Genomic DNA, 21,817 nt, shown 5'->3' with positions numbered 1-21,817 from the left:
AACATCAAAGAGATGCCTAAATTTGTATGGAATTTAAATGACAAGAAATTACAGGCCAATACAATAATATCTGAGTCTTCTAATGAGGAATACATAGAAAAGGCAAAGTCAGATGGGCTCCAGTTCAACAAAAGCTTTCTTTAATCTGTCCTTATCCTGCAAAACCTTCACATACACACTGAACCCCAAGCATATGCTTGAATTCCACTGTGATGACCGCACCTAGCTGAAGAGGAATGGGCTGCTGAACTGGGCTCAGAGGTTTTCTATTTAGTTCTTAATAAAGGTCTAACAAAAAAGGACAGTCTACAAACAGTTAGTTACATAAAAGGGAATGCACTTGGAAATGGCACTTCAAGGAGGAGTCAGAGTATCTCCCAATAAAGATAAGCTTTAGCCACGTAACAGAGAACATAGCTCCTCTGCATGTGATGTGGAAGTTTACAGAGTACTGAGGTCACTTTGAAAGCAAAAGGAATTAAAGAATTAAAGAGAAGGGCATTAAGAAACAGAAGGATCTTTCACCCCTTCATCCTTCTCTTCATTATTTGGATGTATGTTGAGATGCTACTCATGACACTATTATAAAAGTAAATTAGGAGGAGAACTACACTTTGTGCCAGTTCCTACATCACTGGTTGTTCCTGAAGTATCCCGCCACAAAAGTTGGCATGAGCTTTTCTTTTCCAAAACTGTCTTTGACGCAAATGTAGTCTGTCTTTGCCTCCCAGAAAATTTAAGTCTCCCTTTGCTGGAGTACTCTCATAGAGTATTATCATACTCTTTCACATCAGTATAGCTAATTTATTTCAGTGATTAAAAAGGTGCAGCTATTAACTAGGAGCAGAAATTTTTGCAAAACTATCCTTTTAATAAATAGCAAGGTAGGCATCTTATGTCCTCACTAGAACAGGACATATGTTAGACATAAGGCTGTGGAGGGCTGTAATAACTTAAAACAATTCAAGAAAAAACACCATCCTTATTTCAACAGGTAAAGGATGACAGGAAATGAAAGCAAATGCGAACAAAAAAAAAATGGACAGCTTCATATGCACTACCAGCTAGTTTATTTTCTCAAATAAAAAACCTAATATAAAAAATTACTTTTAACCTAATTAAAATCTGACATTATTTTATTAGGCAATATCATTATTACAATAGCATACAGAAGAAAATGAAATACAATATAATTATGTAGCAAATAGTCTCATATACTAAGCCAGAACAGAAAGCTAATGCTTGAAATATTGAATTCAGAGATAATGGCTGGTGATGCTTGTAAATGGACACAACAGAAACAGGCTGCTACATATGATTCACTCATCTGGGTCTCTCCTCTCAGATATGCACATTACCTCTAACACTGGTTGGACCCTGCTAAACTTGAATTAGTGTTGTATGTGCTTGAGGAGGAAGATTTTTAATAAAACAGTATCAATTATACTGCAAAAGAACGTTTAGATTATAAAAATTCCTCCAACACTGCACAAACATTTCAGCTGCTAGAAATGGGCTTGTAAGCAGACTCCTGTCTGGAGAAATTTCAGTGCCCTGAATTTACCTCTCCCATGGCAAGAAGGGAATGTGAAGAAAGCCAAGGGGAGCACATGAAAGCCCAGAAGAAGCACATCCAAGCAGGCTGGCACTCATGGCTGCAAAGAATCCTTATGTGCTTTGAAATCCCCAAATGGTTGTTTAAAGATTTTTCTTCATGTAAAATGAAGTAGATCACTTCTTAGAAACACTCATCTAAGGGTAGTCAAGACAGAAGACACACTCCTACACAAGCATTGCTCTAGGATGCATACAGTGCACCAACTTTTGTGGAAAGATGACATTTGTATCATTAACAACAGGAAATACGAGGTGCCAAAACTGTCACACAGCACTTCATGTCTGTATGTCACGTTCCCCCAAAGACTAAATGTCCTCAAACTAATTTTTCAACACCTCCTTCCTCTGAAAAGATCTCATTTTTCTTCTAACACAACACAGTAGTTCCAGGAGAACACCTCAAAAACCACTCCACGGAGAAACTCAGTCACTGAACTACAAGCTTTAAAGGTGCCATTCCCAAGATCCACCACACTTTTTAAAGAGTTATTTCACAAAGAGTTTCACAGTCACCAAAACTCAACAGCCATCACCTATGAGGAAGCCTCACAGCTGGCAGGAGAAGAGAAAGGGACGGTCAATGTGAAGGTACAGAGACATCCTACAGAAAAGCATGGGGCACTAAGGCCTGCAGCAGCTTGCAAGACAAAATATATCCTTGGACAGAGAATACCAATGAAAACTGTTAGGAGCCAATTTTTATGTGAAATGTGTTGGTTCTGAGCAGATAAAACACTCTGCAGATGCTTTACAGCCATGTACCACAGCAGCCCAGCGGCCAAGTATTCGTGGCTGCTGCAGGGGCACTTCAATTAGGCCACAAAAGCGAGAGCATTACATAAATCCTTGCAGAGAGCAGTAATATCTACAGACCTGGATTTTGAGAAGAAAAACGGATTTGAATTCACTGCCACAGTGACAATTTCCATGGGCAATTACAGCCCCTCCACCCCCAGAGGCCCTGTGTACAATCAGCCATCCTCTGAGGCAGCAGCCAGCTCTCCCAAGTGATGCTGCGGCTGCACGCCGAACCACTGCTGTCGGAGTGGCCACCAGCCTACTCCAGAGATCAACAGAAAGTGGCTCTAAGGAGAAATCCATGTGAGTTACAAGTGCCACACCACTGCCTGGAAAAAACCATGCCCAATTTGACCCTGTTGATAAGAGGCGACAATCCTTAAATTGGTCCAGAGGCATCTAAACTGAAGGCATCTGAGATGGTAATAAGCAGATTGGAGCTAAGCTGGTTAATGTTATTTGCAAACAAGAATAAGTACATTCGCACCTCAGGTGTCATTTGCTTAATTCTGAGACCATGTCTAATATTCTTCTGGGTATTCTGGCAAGAAAGCAGCAGTATATTTTTGGTCTGCCTTATCAAGTGCATCACATCAGAACAGGAAGCAAGAGACCTTCTCCTTCTGTTTGGCTCTGGTTCAACTACACTCAACTATTACATTCTAGTTTAGGCACCAAGTTGTCTGGAAGCCAATGACAGAGTAGAAGGAGAGAGGCAAAGAGATGGAAAACACTCAGAGGACTGAGGCTGGAGAGTCTGATTTCTGGGAAGAGAATAACATCAAATCTATACAGTTTTGTTAAGTGCTGATGAGCTGGGAATAAAACAGCTATCTGCTGTTCATGTTGAGGAGAGAATTATGAGGTGTGATATACAGGGTTTAATTAGGAATAACAGGAATAATATTTAAACACAGAAAACGCCTGATCTCAACAGGGGAACTCTGAAGAGAAAGATGTATGAGGCTGTAGACAGTCTCTCAAGAGATATGGTGAATGCCCTACAGTCTGTGGCTTTTAAAACTACCCCAATAAATCTTCTGAAACATACACTGCTGGCCCAATGAGGTGAAATGGAGACTCCAGACGTATTTCTGGATGAGAATCTCAGTGGTATAAAATAACATGTAGTAGAGTTTTATCAGCAGAGGCTCATCTTGCATTCCTCACTTGTAGATATGTTTTTTCCTCCTACATATTTCATAATTTAGTTTCTTAAACACAGAATGTTCAAAATAGACTATTGCAGAAGCCATACCCCACTCCCCCATTGCTCTTTCTGCCTTCACTATTACCTTTGTTTTGCCCCTTCTCACCCAAACCATCCATTTGCCTCTACTGACTTGTGATTCCTCAGAATTCCCCTGTGTTAGATCATGGAGTTGTGACGTCCAACAGCAGAGTGCTCAGTGACAGCTTATCCACTTTGCTTCCTGCCTTAGTCCTGTGGATGTTAAACAGAGAGCAAAGGAAGGGAGCAAACCATGCAGCTGGATTTTGGGCTTGTATCTCCCTTGTGTTAAAGAGATGCCAAAGGCTGACACATGAAAAATACAAAAAACTGGCAAATTCCCATTTTACCTGGGACTGAGATGACAGTAACAACCTGTACACCAGTGAAGTGCACTAAAGACACAAGCTGACTGTGAGCAGTGTTAGAGCTGTTAGGAAGCAGCCCCTCCCTTAGAAAAAAGGGCTGGCAAAGCCTTCTGGCACAAGTGCCTCCTCAGGTGTTCTTCACCTGCTCCTAGAAGTGCTGGTGGGTAATATTTTTGGACTAAATTAGCTGGTATTTAACTGATGCAAGAAGGCTGACAACAGGTCCGGAAAATATTTTTCAAGCATTATCTGAAAAACTGATTTGAGCTCAAAAATTTCCAAGCCCCCCGAGAGACAAAAGGTCATTCTGTCTTCTCAATCCATTGCTTATTGACTCAGGTTATCAGTTATCTCAACTGATTTCAGCTCTTCTAATACCTGCATTTCACTACAGATGCCCAGAGGCAAAGGGTACTTAGGAATTAGAGGTGTGAATTCATTTCCAGAGGCACTCAAACAGATTTAACAAAATCCATCGGGTAAATATTTAGCTGCAGGCTTGGTTTTAAGCAATCCTGTGAAAGTGTGTTTTACAACACAAATGAATAGAAAAGGGGACTCAAAAGAGTCAGAGAGGCAGATTTTTCCCAGAAGCTTACAAATTTTTTTTAAATTTACCACTTTGCCACTCAGTCCTACTTTCAGAACAGCTAGCAAACACCTTTGCTGCAGAGTGTTGCAATATTTGGCAAAGGCATTTTGGTAGAGTCCCTTGCATACACCTCTTTATTCTGCAGTTGAGGAGAAGCACTGAAAGGATTTCCAGTGGCAATCTCCAGCACCAGGAGGTCTGTTTATATCAAGTGCCAGTCATTCCTCACCATTATCCTCGCTATTTAAGGCTGTACCCTCTAATGCACAGCACCACAGAGATTTGAGGGAGGTAGAAAAGCATTACAGGGTAGCACTTCTGTAGGTAGCATTTGTAGTTAGTCCTACGAGCTGGCTACACCAGCAGGGCTTCCCAAAGCAGAAGCCCCAAAGGGCCCATGAGAAACCAGGATGCCAGTCCTACTCCACATAGCAGAAACCCTGGAAGTCCTTCAAAAATGCAGTTTCTGATAGTCAGTCAGCCTGCAAAGGTTTTAACATAGCAGTCATGGACCTATAAATAACTCGGCAGCGTTCCTAAGATCAAAATAATGAAGAGGGAAAGAAACAATACAGGACCCCTTCAAACTTTATCAAAAAACCAAGATCTTAGATGAAACTAATCATGTTAGCTATGTAAGGAACATACTCAAGGTTGAGACACAAATAACTAAACTTCATCGGATCATTTCAGAATGATCTGCTGAAATTGTTCTGACTGAAACAGTGTCATTTTCTTGAGGGGGACATTAGAAAATATTAAAAAGCTTGCAAGTTTTTAAGATTATGTATTTATAAAACTATAAAAATACATACACATAAAAATGATAAACTAATGCACTTAAAAGAGTTGGAGAATCAACATTTTTAAGCCCCCAGAAGTTGTTGAATCTGTCAGCAACAGTTTGTAACATCAGCTGAATTCTTGAACACTGACAAAAACTCAGATACTGGAACAGTTTTAGGTAAGCTACTCTCAAGAAGAAGAATATTGAGCACCAAATCCAATGCTTCACATGTGAATGCTTTCTGTTCACCTCTGAAATCTCAACAGATTTCATTTTCTACATACCTAGAAAAGCTAGGTACAAACATTTTTAAAGAATCAGCACCACATCCAACTTGAATATTGTATTTGCTAGGATCAAAATGACACATCATATAATCTTTGTCCTGACTGCTCAGTCCTTGACACGACAAAGGATTAGAAAAACAATGAATACAGTACTCTCTCAAACGTCTAAAGGAAAGATGTTCCCATTCTCCTCAAGCACACCGAACAAACAGTGATCACATCTGCACACATTTTGTTACATCAGGATAAAAAAAAGTATTCACTTTGTATTTGTTTCCCTAGTTTTACAAACACTGACTGCAAAACAGGTAACACCTGAATGTTTATGGGATAGAAAACCTTTTAAAATTAAACTTTTTAAGCTTCCCACAGGCAACACCTACTCAGAAAATTCTTTTCTTTTATACTTCTATGCATGAAAAAGATTTCTATACACATTTTCTGTCCTTCGAAGCAAAATACAGCATCTGGACCATCTCTGACCTGGTGAAAGGATTTTACTTGTGCCTGAAGTCACAAAGCATCAAACACATGTACATGCATCAATTTATGCTGATATTTACGGGGGAAAAGTACAGATTTGGAAAGAAAGGGACCTTAATGTATACTTTTCATCCTTTTTACAGGGTGACTTTAAAAAAGAAAAATGTCTTTTTTTCATTTTTTTTTTCCCCTCCACGAACAATTCTCTTGTATTCCAGGCAGGTAATTACAGGGGAAGGTAAATGTTAGTTCTTTAAAAGAAAGGGTTTAGGTTTCTTCAGAAGCTGAGACAAAGTTTTGCCTGAATGATGAAGAGCAGGCACTTAGAGAGATCTGCATCTGACAGCTCCTAGCCAGACTTACCATGAGTCCTGGAGCAAAATATTGTGGTGAATTTCTCTTGTCTGGAACAAACACTATGAATTTTATTTTGAAATAGTGGCATCCTTGTACAACCCCTGCTTCTCCCTTGAAGATGTCCACTGTAAAATGCAATAGTACTTGCTCTATTCCTTGCAGGCCCCCAGGTAATCTCCCTCAGCATCAACACCTGGGACAAGACAGACGTGACACTGCTCCTCTAATTTCTGCCACAGAGACAAAGGGCAAAATTAACATCTCTCCATAGAAACAAACACTTCTAAAAGTCAGAAGCCATTTACTCTGAGTATTGCTATCGCTTAGCTTGCTGTAGACTTACTCCCTTGAGCTGATATTCAACACAAGCTGCTACAACAATATCCTTTCACAAACGCAGCCCGCACAGCGTCTTACGGAAAATGTCTTCTGCGGAACTCAAAGCCCCAGTAAACATGTCTAAAATCTCTCCCCTTCACAGTGGGCACTGAAGCCCGTTGAAATCTACCTGGAGTTTTTTGCTGCAGCCCTGTCAAGTGAAATACCCTCTTGCTTGTGGACTAAAAGGCACTGGCTGACGCTTGTAGCAATGCTTGGCCTGCACTGACTGATGTTTCTTTGCTGCTAGCATGCCAACTTTCCTACAGGTCGTGAACTTTAGAGTGGCTCTTCTCCAGCACGGTACATTTAGAGCAAAAAAAAGGGAATAGAAAGGGTGCATACGTCTGCAAGTGAAAAAAAATCTTCTCTATAAATACAGAGTTTAATCTCAGTTCCACTTAAATCAATGGAAAGGCTTTCAATTACTTCAATGACAGTGAAGTCAATTTTGCCAGGATTTTACCTATGTTTAATTTTAGCCATAACAGCTTGTGTTTTCAAAAGTAACCTGTGATTTAGGATACCTCTATTTCTAGGTATATTGTAAGATGGCCATTAGATGTCCACTTTCACAGGAGAAGAGTTCTCATTCTGTCCCAAAAGATCAAGCTGGGCAATGAGAAGAAACATCATCCTTTGAAAACAGTCTTGACTGTATGTTTGTTTATTTTGTAGTGTTGCAGTGTTAAAATTAGAATGCTGCAAGGTTAAATTGTAATGTGATCAGATTCAAAATCAAGGGGGAGTCAAGACAAAAGAACAGCAACATCAGGAATAACAACCATAAGAGATGAATGACGGCAATCAACAATGTCTTCTGCTCTTTAGTCACTGCGAGGTTCTTGATGAAAAAGGTGGCATTTGTTACAAACCACAGGATCTGGTTCATCCTGGAGTGGCAGATGTGAAACAGTCACTGATGGAGACTGTATACACCATTTAATCAGCTAATTTTTTCCACATCTTTATCCACTTTAGTAACTTTGGGTTTAAAATAATAAGCTGTTTTTACAAAGATAGGGAAGTAACCTAATGACCTTGAGGTAGTAATTTCAGTCACTGATTCCAATGAAAGTAATCTACCCCTCAGATGTCCAGAATTTTGGCATGAAAAGTGTAACTAGCAAACAGTGAATACAAAAAAAAGAGGAAGACAAGACATAGAGTTTGCATGGGACACTCCCAGAAGAGAAAGTTTTAAAATATTGTCTCTTTATGCAATAAATCGAAGAAGGGAGGGGGAAGTTACTTTAAAACGTGGGCATAACAACTAAAACTCCTCTTCTTGGCCTGCAGGTGATTTTAGAGACCAGTCATGGTCTGTTCTGCCTCCAGCACACAAGTGGGACCTTTCTGTTTGCATCTGACCAGCCTAGTGGAAGGGAAGATGGATTAGCACTTTCTCAGGCAGAAGGTACTTAAAGCCCTGGTATTACTTCCCTAAAAGATCAGTTTCAGAAACTGGAATGAAGCTTCAGATTTTTACTATCCCATCCCAACAGGTACACCTGTGCCATATAAATGCCCTGGTTTGACAGTTAATTCAAGATCAGAAACATCATTATGAAGACATATTCTCTCATGTGGTAGCACTCAATTTAAAAAACATCACGTATTTTATTTCTGTTAGAAATTACAATTTACACTTTAAAGTTCAGGTTTATGGACAGGGCGATAGCATTTCAGCTAAACAGAAAATGTAATACTTTTTTTTTACACACTGGTGAGATCATTGCATTGTTGTCCTTATGCTATTTACAACTTTTTATTATCCTGGTTTTGGTCAGAATTCAAAATACAGTTATGTGGACTTAGTAAAAGGGAGCAAAAGCACTTTCTGCTCCTTGTCTCACTGTTTTCAGATCTGTACCTGTTCTCTACATTGTCAAGCCAAACCCCAAAACAATGAAAATTTTCTGAACTAATTGCACTGGTGGACTGCTGAAAAAACTTATTTACTAGGCTTTAGAAAGACAAATGGGAAAAGAATGGCCTGGCTACGTTCTGAGTTGGCTTTCTGGAAGGATTTCTTTGAACTTCACCCAAAACTTAAGGGCCTGGGATGTTCTCCCATTCAAAATATATTTCTGAACCACAAGAGCTATTTCTGCACCTACCTGATACATTCTCTGCCTCACAAAGAAAGGACTCCTACAATTTCAGTAGTTTAAAATCACATCTCTCTCTCCATGCAGCTCAGTTAAATGTGCTGAGTCCCTTGTTTAACTGAGAGCAAGCAGAGAGCCGGCTGGAAAAAAAGCCCTGCAAAGAACACGCTTCGCTGTTAGTCATATGCAGTCCACATGTGTGGTTACAATCCCTCCTGCAAGGAAGATCCCCCAGGCCTGCAACCTCCCAGACCCACAGCAAGACTAAGCTGGTGATACTCCAGCTCACAGGAATCTGCCTCATTCCTTCTCCCAACTGGGTGTGCTTGATGGTTTGATGGCACAAAGTTTCCTGTTGCACCCAGCTCTGTTTGCTTTAAAACCATTAGAAGGTCCCTTGTGCCAGAATAATTACACTTAGGCTCTTAAAAACCAAAACCTGACCCAAAATGAATAATTATTTAATTCTTCTTTTAGTCTTTTAGGTTATTTATATGATTTACAGAATTTTACATTACCAACTCGGAAAAAAATCCCCTACTAATGGCTAGCTTAAAACCTACTCCTTTAGATTCTAATCATGATTCGGGATTGCTCCATTTTCCTGCATTTAATGTATCACTGTAATAAATTCACTCTGTAAAGGAGACTCAGCATTGAGGTGCAGCAACAACATGAAAAAGACGGCATGGCAGGAGCTGGTTTCATAACCTTACACACGATGCAGCTGTATGAACAGGTTTCTTCTTTCACAAGCAGGCAATGCCCTGTCTCTGTGCTCACAATCACCCATCATCACCTTCTGTCATTCACCCACAGATTTTCCTTTCCAAAGATCATTGTTAAGTGTTCAAGGTGCAGACATCACCATTGTTCCCCTGTAACACATTATCTTGGCAGTTAGGGAAGGGATTTCCAAGTTTCCAGTACAAAAGCACTTAAAGGCACTTCAGAAATAAGATGGGAGAGAAGGGAGTGACAATGCAGACAAGGGAAGGCAGAGGGGATACCAGAGGAGAAAGGAAATACAAGGAACGTGCAGCCTGGAAGCTAAGGGGTTCCTATCAGTGCCCTTCAGATTAAGATATTGGAAGTATTTTCAAAGCCCACTGAAGACACTGAATTGTACTTTTGCACACAGAGTTGTCAGAGGTCAACAGCTACATTTCTAACAGGGAACAAACCCAGTGGGCTTGTGGAATAAAACAAGAACAGGTATTTTTGGTCAGCCTCCTGATGAAGAGCGCATCAGTTTGAAGCAGTGCACCAGAGAAGCTTTTGGGCACCTGCTGGACGGCTGCTGACGTGGGAGCTGTGTGTGCACTGCTCAGGAAACAACGAATGGCTGACAGGAAATGATCAAAATCAAACAGTAACTCTTTGCTTAGAGGCCAAAGGACTAGGCTTTGCTTCTCAAGCCACAGGAAGCAGCACATTTAAGATGCTCAGGACTGATGCAGTTAGTTACAGGGTAGGATAATATTCTTTGAAGATTCCTATGGCCACACTTCCAGCAAAACAGGAGGCATATCCTGACCTTTGTATCCACATCATTGCCCAAGACTACCGACTGTCTTCCATCCTGCAGTCCTGCTAAGATGTATAAACTCACAAAATCATGTACTGAGATGAAAGCCCCTTTCCCACGTGTTACAAACTGGTGTTTTTGGTATAATACTGTCCCAGCACATCCACCTGTAAAACTTGGACCGATGCTGTAAGGAGAAAATTACCTAGGAAGATGTGAAGAGAAGTTTCAGTGCCATAAAGCCAATGAAGTCTAACTGGACACTTGCTAAAGATTAAAAATTACCACAGTTTCAAGAGCTCAGTGCTTAAGTGCATTCCCTAAAGCCTGATGATGGAAATCCTCTCAGGAAACTAATACAGGGGATGAAGCAGAATTTAAAATAGTCCATCTATTAGACATTGGGTGGGAAGGAATCCATTTCTGTTGCTATTTAGGGCCATAACATTTCTTTGAGTAGAAAATCACACAATACCATTTTTGTTAAGCTTAGATGTATTCAAACATAAACTTCTTTAAAAGAATCCAATTAAAGCACTTTTTCATGTTTAAACATATTCCAAATAATGTGTTACTCCTTATTGCAGCACTTGTTCTGTCTAAAAACCACATTTGTATTCATACAGATGAAGTCTGACCAGTTAAATTTTGGTGTTACTACTCCTGTTGAAGTTGCCCCCTAGACTGGGAATACAGTTTGACCGTGCTATTAAATTAGGCACCCTAGGAAAGCCAACTAACTGAAATATGGTTTCTTCCAGGAAATCCGGAAAGGATCACATTTTCCCTTTCCTGCAGTTCCTGACTCCTCTCCAATTAGGGAAAAGAAAAGCAGACAGATTTCTCTAACAACTCTTCCTCATGAGGATCTCGATGATCAATCTCAAAAACTCCACAGGGAAGACAAGAGAATCATATGGTTATCTCCCGTCAGGCAGAAGATCTTACCAGTGTTTCCTGCCCCAAGAGTTAGTACCACGTAAGCTCTTTCTCTTGATACCTTTGAGGACTTCAGTGTGCTCATAAATCCTAAAGAACCATAAAAGAAACTGGGACTGATAGGAAATCATAAAAGAATTGACGTTTAGCTACAGAAGAACATTCCTTGTTTTGGAAATACACTCTTACAGACTGCTGTTTTTAAGGGTTATTAGTGGGTATTTACCTTTTGAACACAAGTACATTTACTTTTGTGTCTGTGGAAACAGACGCACAACTTTTTTTGGTCTTGGTTCTGTAAATATTCAATTAAGCTAATAAACATTTAAACTGAAACAAATTAACTGTGCCGGTGCAATATTTCCGTTTCAATTAACCTTTTAATTTAAATGTTCATCTGCCTACTTTCAATATAATTTAAGGCTGGTAAAAATCCAGGAAATCTTTAACATAAGTGAAAGATAGCCTGACTGGAATGATAATAAATCCTTAGGTAAGATGTCAGCAATGATTTTCCGGGCAAATTGACAATAAAGAACGGTGATGCATTTATGAAGCCCAGGGGTTACGAAAATGAAAAAAACCCCAACCCTTTTTTTTGTCTTGCTCTGCTAACTTCAGCAGAATTAACAGTCAAGATGTTCCTAGTTTTCCAGTATTAGCATTCCTCAGTGCACCCTCAGCTTCAGCACTGTTGTCAAAGGGTGCTTGAAAGTCTAATCTGCCTCTTTCCATTCTAAGAAGCACTCCACACAAAAATACTCCTAACTAGAGACAGCCAACAGGCTTTTAGTCCCCACCTCGTGACATAAACGTGTGAGAAGGAACATTCCTAATTACAGTTAGTAGGTGGGTGGGTGGCACAGTGCCTCTCAGCCCTGCAAATCCAGCTGCTTTCAGTCCAGGCTCGGCTGCGGCTCTCAGTGAGGCTGGGATGGTTGGCCTCAGAAGCAACCAGAGCTGCTTCAGCATCTCAGAGGAACAGCACACAGCTTGACACCATTAACAGACTACCTGCCCAGCAAAAGGAAGGGAGACTTGCAGTTAGCAAGCCAACTCTCCTTGACCCAATCTGACAGCACTTCTTAGGTCACTTATCTTTAATAAAAGAGCTCACGACATTTCATCTTTTCATCAGTCGTCTTTCTTTCTGGAAATCATGTAAAACGAAGTAATTCAACCCAATAATTTGTGTCTAATGACAAACATGAATTACTTTAAGTGTGTCTGCGTGTGCACTTGTGCATATATGCACACTCAAAAGCAAGTATTTGAGGCTTGGGCTACATGGGACAGGCAGGGAGGGAGGGAGGTGTCTTGTCATAGATTAATTAATTAGTATAGCCTGAAGTTGATGGAGGAGGTGATAGAATCACAGAGAAGAGCTTTTCCTTAGCTCAGCATCTGGATAGGAGCTTTAGTCTTTGATGTTTAGAGCCACAGACTATCTCAGCACAGGTTTATTGGGGGACAAATCTGTTGGAAGAAGCTGTGCTCCCTTTCAACTCAAAGACCTAACATCTCTGAGACTCACCAGAGGCCCTGAGTTTCTGGCTAAAGGAGCTGATTTTCTTCTTTCATAGGAAGTTAATTCCTTACTGAAAATAATCATTTTCACATATTCCCAAATGCATCTTTAAGTTTTAGGGTGTCTGCACTATATGCTCACCTTAAAGAGCTTTTCTTTTGGCTGTACCTCTACTACTCCATCAGGATAAGAGAATTTCAGGGTGTCACAGCATTTGGCATTTTTTTCCTTAAGAGGCTGTAATACTGGAAACAGGAGGCTGAACAGACTCTTTTGCTCTGCAAAAGAACAAAGAAGTTTTCCACGGTTCACAGCTGCAGAAAACAACATGCAACAAGCCTGAAAGCAGGGGAGCTCTAGCATCTCATGACTGCTCTGTAGCATAGACTCGTGATCTGTGAGCACCTGGGACTTGGCAATACTGAAAGCAAGCTCCTCAGAGAAAGAATTACAGGAAGTCTGACCACAGATAAATGTGGCCAAATGGCAGCTTTACATCTGTCCTTGAGGCATTAATATACAAGCCTCCTTTCCTTGCTTAGAGGCCACAGCAGTCCTGGACCAGAGCTTCTTTTTCTACAAGTTGTGAATGTGTTTGACCTGTTTCAGCACATACTTAAAGCTGAAATGGGTGAAGCCAGCCCAACAGACATTGGAGATAAACATCCTGATGCCACAAGCTCTTGTGCTCTAGGAAGAACTGAATCAACTTCTCCCAGGATGATTTCACAGCCAGCTTTCTTCCAAAGAGAACAGTTTTCTTTAATTTTCCATGTTGAATGCTTTAAGTGGCTGGACCTCTTGGAAATAACTGTTCCTGAGAGCACAGGTCCTGCATGTGAAGAAGACACTCTGGACTGCTGCCAGTGCCCACTCGGCCCTGGAGATGTTAGCCCTCCCTTTGGAAACGCTTTTGTTCATTTTGATTGAGCCAGATGAACATTCGGATGTGGAGCCCAAGCTCCTGGAGTCAGCATCTGCTACTGTAATCATCCTTGTACATATTTATCCCTAGAAAAATATCACAGCCATCTGATGGTTGAGTGAGGGACTGGCCTGCTCCTACTGGCGCACATATTCCTATATCAATTAGTCACTGCAAGTTGTTCCATATTGGAATTTTGCCTACGTTACTATTTGCATACAAGGCATATACACATCATATCACGTAGCCTTGCAATTTGGTGTCTGTTTTGATTCCTGCTAATCAAGATTCCAGATTTCTTTCTTCTCAGAGGCTGACACACAGTCATGTCAGTTCAATGGATTAATTTTTTTCTTTCCAGTCAAGTCACTTAGGTACTTCTGCTGTTTTCCACAAATTCAAATCTAGTAAAAAGATTATCATATCAATAAATTGTGTGATTTAATCTGTAGGAGTGGGCAGATGAGATCTCCCTTGCAAATTTGTTGACATTATTAATGAGTTACAGTTTTAATGCTGAATAAAATCTGCATTGCAAAACTGTGCAGTAAATTTATTCTCATGGCACAGTAGTGCATTTTAGCAGTCTTCCATGACTTTCTCAGCTGGTTCAGGTACAAGAGGCACCCATAAACTAAAGAATTATTGTTTGTTTTACTGCACCTTTCAGAGGTTTCAGCTAGCAGCACGTATTATTTGTTTTGAAGGTTTTAAAAAAGATTCAGAGGGGTTAATGAGACAGTAGAAAGTAAGAGGAACAAAAGTCCAAGGGGGAAGGTTCATATGTACTCACAGATCCTATAAATAAATAAAATGTGATATTTGAAAACATGCTATTCTTCACCAAACCATGATCAGGATTATAATCTTTAAGAACATCTGTAGAGTCTAATATGGTCATAGAAAAAACCCAGGCAATGGAATGCTATTTGGTGAAGGAAGCCACCTTTTACTGACAGTGCTCATACTCCTTCTGTTCACCATGCTTCATCAAGAATATGATTTTTGATACCCAGACATCCATAATCTCTTACCTTTTTGCTAGTCTAGCAAAGATGACTAGCTGGACACTCTCCCCAAAGTTGTTTTGCTCAATAATGCAGCCTTTAACTGATACTCTCACTTCCTTTTCTCCCCTCCTTGTGATAAACTATTACATCTGTGATTCCAAACACAAATGGAGAGTGGCAGTACTCAGTAAGAAGGAACTCTGTTTCCTTTTATCTAGATTCCTTAATTTTTTAATTCCCTGGACAAACTCACTCCTAGTGCATCTCTGTAACAGCTAGACAGTGTGTTAGTGATACTATGCTATGAATCACTTCCATCCCTGGTGCCTTACACTTGGGCCACAATGAATGGGTTGTATTAGTGAAAGAGCTCCTGGGTGTTTGAATTAGGTTCCTCATTCACCCAATCAAACAAGGTCCCTAAATCTAGACAGATTAAGCTCCATTGATTGCTTAAATAATTTGACCTGGATTCCCTTGCTCTGCTTGAAGTGGTGGAATCAGAGCTAAATCACTGTCACTGTCCTACTTCGCTTGAGTCTTCCCTTGTACAGCTAATCTTCCCCTTCAAAGACTTCCACCCTTTCTAAATACTCATTTTCAAGAACCCCTACTCAAATTCTTGCAAACCTGTCTCATTCTGGGATCAGCGATCCTTAATGGACTGCACGTTTATATGGTTTTTTATTTCACAAATTCTCTCCTGTGAGCTGACAGGCAGAGTGGCTGCTTCTTCCACTCTGTTGAAGTCACCTCATTACAGCCAGGGGAGCCTCACTCAACCCTGAGCTGTGACTGCACAGTTCCCACAGTGCGGCACAAAGCACACTTGCTCTGTGCTGTGGGAAAGCTGCCTACCACTCAAGGTTTGGCTCAGTTATACCCCAACTCAGACTGTCCCTTCTTGCCACTGAAAGGGGTGAGTAAAGGGAAGGTCTGGCCTTTGCAACATCCCTCACTTTGCACAGGAATGCTTCCAGTCTGCCAATAGTGGCAATGAGCGCTTTGAACTCTGGACCACCAGGGCTATAAATGTATCTGGAGAAACAGAAGGGTTGCTTGAAATCTTTTACTTAGGGCAGTGGAGGAAAACTGCACATTTCAACACTCTTGATACGTTGCCCTACGTTAAAGTAGTGGTAAGTGGTAAGAAAGAAATATGTTCTAAGTTGTAGATAATAGAAAAGCATTCAAAATGTTGGTAACCCTTCATGGGAAGCAGGAAAAGTACTAAACCATCTAACTTGAATTTCAGGAAGGTTCACCATCTTCTCCACTACCGTTTTGGTCCCTCAGTTTTTCCCCTTCTAAAGTACTGTTGTCTTCCTCCACCTAAAGGATGCCACTTGAAAACCTGACACATTTAACCTAGTGATGAGTAAAAGCAAAAGAAAAGGTGCATAAAGAACATGGGGGAGTAAATAGTTTTTTGAGTTTGACATGGGTCTGAATAAACATAGAAGTTCAAGGCTGACATTAATTATTTCTCTTTACCTGTGTGGATGAATGGTTAACAGGGTGAAACCCACAATAACCTGTGGCACTGTTTCCACTTTCATGTCTTTACAGGTGCACTAATGTTTGTTTAACTGCATTAACAACACTGCTAGGTTTAAGGAGGCAGCAGAAAACCCGAAGGAGTAAATTACATGAAAATTCATTTCCAAGAAGACTCAGGCACCCTGATGAAGCAGATTGGGAGGGAGAGAGGAAGAAATGTTAATAAATGCTAAAGGGAGTAGATAATTTGAAAGTACTGATAATAAAAATCACTAAGTAGATAATGCCCTAAATTCTGACTGACAACAGAGATGTTCTGAACCACTGTGCAGACAATAACAAAACCAAAACTTGTTCAACATCTTCAAGTGAAACTGAAACAACAAAAAAACCCTTATATATACTTTTTGCATTGATTTGAGGACAATCACCCCCTAATCTGTAAGACTGGCCTCTCTGCAGTAGAAGAGTCCCTCTAACAGTTTCAACCATTGCCAATGTTTTCACATTGTCACATTAGCAAAGCAACTTTAAAAAAACCCCAACACTTGGAAAAGCTAAGAGAAAACTCTCTGGAAAGTTGAGCTGCCACACAGAGGAGGGTTAAGATCTCAGGTTAATCGATGCAGCTGTACCTTACCTGGTTCTGCAGTTTAACACCTCCACACGCCTCTACCTTCCGCTGTGCACAGCATGTGCTGGGAGCTGGAGCATTTGACCTTCCCCAGCTCTCCACCAGAAACTCCAGTGCAACCTTTACCTTCAGCAAGGAGCCGTGTTCCTTCTCCCCCTCGTGTTCTGCGCAGAGCAATCTAATACACCTCATCATGTGGTGTGTTGCTATAGCAGCAATGAATCCAGCTGCTGCAACACAAAAGACTGACAAAAAGTTGGGTTTTTTTCCTGTCCACCCACCCGGTAAAAGTCAGGGTTGTTTTCTTGTGCAGCAAATCTAACCCAGATAGACTCATGTCACCTGTGAGAGCTAAGTAGCGGCAAAGTCTCAAAAGAGAGACACAAACTATAGGTTTTGCTTTGGGGGACGACTTGGGGTTTATTTTTAAGAAAACAAATGAGTCAATAGTATGAAATCAACACCCCTTAAGCAGATAATCATTATTTTTCTGCTCCTGCCATTCACTGGTTTCAAAATTTAGGTCCTTATCTCCATAGGAATTGCAATCACAAAATCATGCTCAGCAGTCAGAAATGCAGTGGTAATACAGGTACAGATACAGAGCCAGTACAGGTGACAAACACCAGATTTACACCTTCAGAAACAAAGAAACCATGCACTTCCACTATTGTGGTCTGGGAAAAAAGGTTTACGAAATTGTTTGCTTGTGGAACAGAAAATAATTTCTCTGTAAAGTACTAAATAATCATTATTAATAGTGCCCTACTAGAATAAGAGCGAGGACTAACCACAGCAGAGCCTTTTGAGTTAAACATTGATGCTGTACAGCTTCAAATGTATTCTTGCACTACTGAGACATCTTAGTAATACCATTCAAAGTCTGCCTTGGGAAGTGTACTAGAATACATGAATTATCACCTCTAAGGTCCCAGTCTTGTAACTGCATCTTTGAGAACAAATTCTTCCTGCAAAGCAAGGCCAAATTTTTCCTCCAGCAGTTTCAGCACAGAAAAGGACAGAACACGCAACATAGCCAAGCCTTTCACCCGCAGAAAGCTTCTGCAAGAGCAGAGACTGAAGTGGCAGCAACCTGATATCTGCCATATGAACTGCGCCTTGCTTTCCTGAAGTGGTCCTAATGAGGTTTTCCCAGGAACCTGCCTTCCCCGAAATGTGCTAGGCATTTAGAGTAGTCCAAACTGCTGCTCATTTTCAAGATTAAAATCCTGTTCAAGGTGTGAAAGATACTATTGCTCCAGGAGTGCCTGAATTAAGAATGTAGTTCAGCAACTACATCATCAAAAAGTCTACTTTTCTATTTAGTTCTCCATTTATCTGAGCATAATGGAAGATGTAGAAAAAACCAGCTACTGCAATCCGGACCTCAACCCACTACGTTAGAGTCCAAAATAAAAATAAAAATAAACCCCTAATTACTAATTCATTCTCTTTTACTGCTTTATAAGTAGAGTCAAACTCTATCCAAGTTAATTCATAGTATTTTTACCCTATTTTCATACAAGGCTTGCCAAAGCTGTTTGTGGAATCTGCATCTTGCTGTATCTGTCAGCAAAAGCTGGCTTTGGAATTCACAGATCTCCAGTTTTGAAGATGCTCAAAGCTGCAGTTGTTCTAAGAGATCGCTGAAGATGGAAAACAGCCATGAAGGCTCCTGGAAGCGTCACCTTACTCTGCCTTGAAACAGGTATTTACTTATTGATTCACTTTTAAAATTCTGTCTGGCACTCTAGATACAGGGTCAAAACACATGGTGCAAGAGGATTCTCCACAGAATAATCTCTACAATTACTCAGTGCCATCCTCTTGTTAATACACAGTGAATTTTCTTCCCCTGATGCTGACTATCAGAACAGATAGGCCATAAAGCACAGCCTGAAGTTGAATAATGTGTCTGAGTTTCAACTGCTACACAGTTGTTTGCAAGCTCTGTGTTAAGTACTTCACACACAAACAATTGCAAAAAAGCCCCAAAAGCTGAAAGGCAAGCAAACCTTCTATGCACATCTCTTAATATTACAGTCTGTCTTGAGTACTGTTAGTGGCTTCACTCAAATTCTGTACAGAGTAAAAAAGTGAAAAAGAAAACCTACTGAGGGAGTCTAATGGACTATTAAACAACATCACCTGTTATAAAAGAAATGAACACAGCCTTTTGAAGAGCAATATCCCTCAGTATGAACCATCAGTACGATCCAGGTCAGGCAGCTGAAGCTGCAGGGTGGAGCCCCAGCAGAAGTCCCCCCCACCCTGTGACCAGAGGGCTTTCCCACTCAACAGAACTTGCGGTCGTACAGCACCTGCTCACTGTTTACAGAAGGGCTGACAACACATAGATTAACAGAGCCATAATTTCAATAATTCATGTCTGCTCTGATGTCCCAAGGCCAAAAGCAAGCTCCTGTGTCACTCATGATTTCACGCTTTCACAGTTTTTATCTTTCCTGCTGTGTTCCAGCTCTCCTTCATCCCACGGATTTGTAAAAAACTTCAGGGGACCTGCAGGAAAATCCAGACAGTTTTAGAAATTGTGCCTGTCAGTAATGGAAGACAGCCCTGAACTCTACAGGTTTTTTTAAACACAGGTAGGCACCTGGAATGTGCTAAGAAAGGTGGAAACCAGCTTCCAGATGGCAGTTACTTTTGTACGGAAAGAGTCGGGCACGGCTTGAAGCATCATCGCGTGCTTACTGTTCTGGAACAGAGTCAGTTAATAACTACCTGGGAAATGCAACAGGAGAAGGAGCCAATGTCAAATGTACTCACAGGAAGGTTACTCTGCCTTTCTTTAAACACCTGTTGGGCAGGGACTGCCTGACAGAGATGGCATCAAGCACATATGTGCTTCTAAGACGAATGGCTATTTTCCCATCAATGTATATTCTCATCAGAAATGCTACTGAACCTTCTAGAGGGCTCTGTTCCTACTGCCATAGGGTAACTGATCCTCTCACACAATACTCAAGCCATACAAAATAAAGGTAAAACTTGGCTCCTGTGAGTACTGACTCCCTCTGGATGAACTCAGCCCGCAGCAGACTTGCCAAGACTTGACTGTCCCTTTTAAAAGGCAGTGTGGGATGGGATAATGGCACTGCTCCGGCACTTCCAAAGCCAAGCAGGACATGGCACAGGGAATCACATCTCACTGCCCCACTTGCCCAACAGACAGCATGACTTCACAGCATCCCTACCCAGGCATCAGGCAGCTGCTTGGGTCAACGAGGAGAAAAGGCCTCCCCAGTGCTGCCCAAAGGGCTGAAAGCTGGGCTGCAACCCCAGGAGATTGCGAGACACTAAAAGGAAACAACCTGTGGTTGGGTCTGTTTGCTGTCAGATTTCTGAGCCAGAGATAATCACAGTTTTAGGCTTTCCTTTATATAAAGACCAGTGCCCAGACTTCTTTCCACATTTAACTGCTTTCACAAGGAGCGAGGACCATTAAGTCCCATTGATCCAAGATGCATCCTGGCTGAGCCAATCTCTGTGTCTTGGCAGAGCTGCTGGGCACAGTGCAAGGGCACCCAGCTGGCTCCTGAGGAGTGTCAAAATGCTGTGCCAGCTCTGGTTCACAGCCTGCCATGCTGGACGCAGGCAACTCTTGCAGTCACTTGGAAGTCACCACCAGATGATCCTGAGGGACCTAGGCTCTGCAGGCCCCAACAGCATGGATCCAGCATGGCTTTCCAGTGCCCCGAGCCCCATGCAAGCCACTGCACAGGAGGGCAGGGACAGCCAGAGGGCACAGCCGTGGCTGCACCAGTGCTAACAAGCCCAAGTCCGGGCTCAAGCTTAGCCGGCTGCCCTTCTCAAATTAAAACGCCTCAGGCCACAGTGGTGGGAATACAATGCAGAGTCCTCTCTGCGGCTGAGCTGCTTCATGACACTGCAACTATTTTGTTCCAGTTCCAGCATGGCTGGGAAGGCGAACAGCAGAGACAGGAGAGAGCAGCCTGGGTTTGGCACAGGAGAGACCTTGCACTGAGGCAGGCAGAGTTTGTGTTACAAAACCGCGCCCTTATCTCGTAATAGCTGAAAAAAGGTTGTGACAACTGAAGTCTTTACAGCTCCTCCTTCCCCCTATTCCCTCCTCCCTGAGGATATAACTACCTGGTAGCTGGCAGTGCATGCCACTGAAAGCCAAACAAACACTCAAGCCCTATCGTGCAAGAACCTGCAGTGTCCCAAAAAATGATTTCGATTATTTGACGAGTGGGATTTCTTACACAGTGTGTGCCTCTGGTTGAGATTAAATTCTGAATGCAAAATAAAGCACTTTAAGCAAAATGGGTCAGAATGAAAAGAACCCTTTGAAGCCTGGGCTCAGTCTTGCTTTTTGCCTACGAGTGATGGACCCCTGGGGTGGCTGGGAAGACAGGTGTGCCACCCAGGGATGCTGGCACACCAAGCCAAATGAGTAACCCTACCTTGGCAGAGAGCAAGTACAGTGACCCTGCCTGCACACACCTCCATGGATGCCTGCAAGGAGCCTGCCAGCTTCTCAGCTGGCTCCTACAGGATTGCTGAACAACTGAGAAAATCCAGATACATGGGCAGGGGAAGAGAAAAAGAGAGGAAGAAAGCAAGCAAGCAAGGAAGATATACATAATTTCCAGGGTTTTTTTCACCATTCTTACCTCTTCCCCAAGAGTGCCTATGAACAGCCTAGGAACTGAAGGGGTTGACCTGTGTTCCCCATGCTGCTACAAGCAGCACACTCTTT

General features: G+C 41.6%; 1 protein-coding gene across 5 annotated transcripts in view; it reads right to left on the bottom strand.

Annotated features, from left to right (window-relative positions):
- Positions 1-21,817, bottom strand: part of DTNA (dystrobrevin alpha) — a 193,059-nt gene that overhangs the window by 107,721 nt on the left and 63,521 nt on the right. The window contains exon 1 of one of the 5 annotated variants that reach the window (XM_017727424.1): positions 17,080-17,207. The exons of the other annotated variants lie outside the window; for them this stretch is intronic. The gene's annotated coding sequence lies outside the window, so the exon portion shown is untranslated. Of the gene's footprint in view, positions 1-17,079; positions 17,208-21,817 lie in introns of those variants that run through there. 5 annotated transcript variants of the gene reach the window in all.

Source organism: Corvus brachyrhynchos, unplaced genomic scaffold, assembly GCF_000691975.1.
Source record: "Corvus brachyrhynchos isolate BGI_N302 unplaced genomic scaffold, ASM69197v1 scaffold60, whole genome shotgun sequence".
NCBI lineage: Eukaryota > Metazoa > Chordata > Aves > Passeriformes > Corvidae > Corvus > Corvus brachyrhynchos.
Note: the sequence above shows the minus strand (reverse complement) of the source record. Positions and strands in the feature narration are given on the sequence as shown.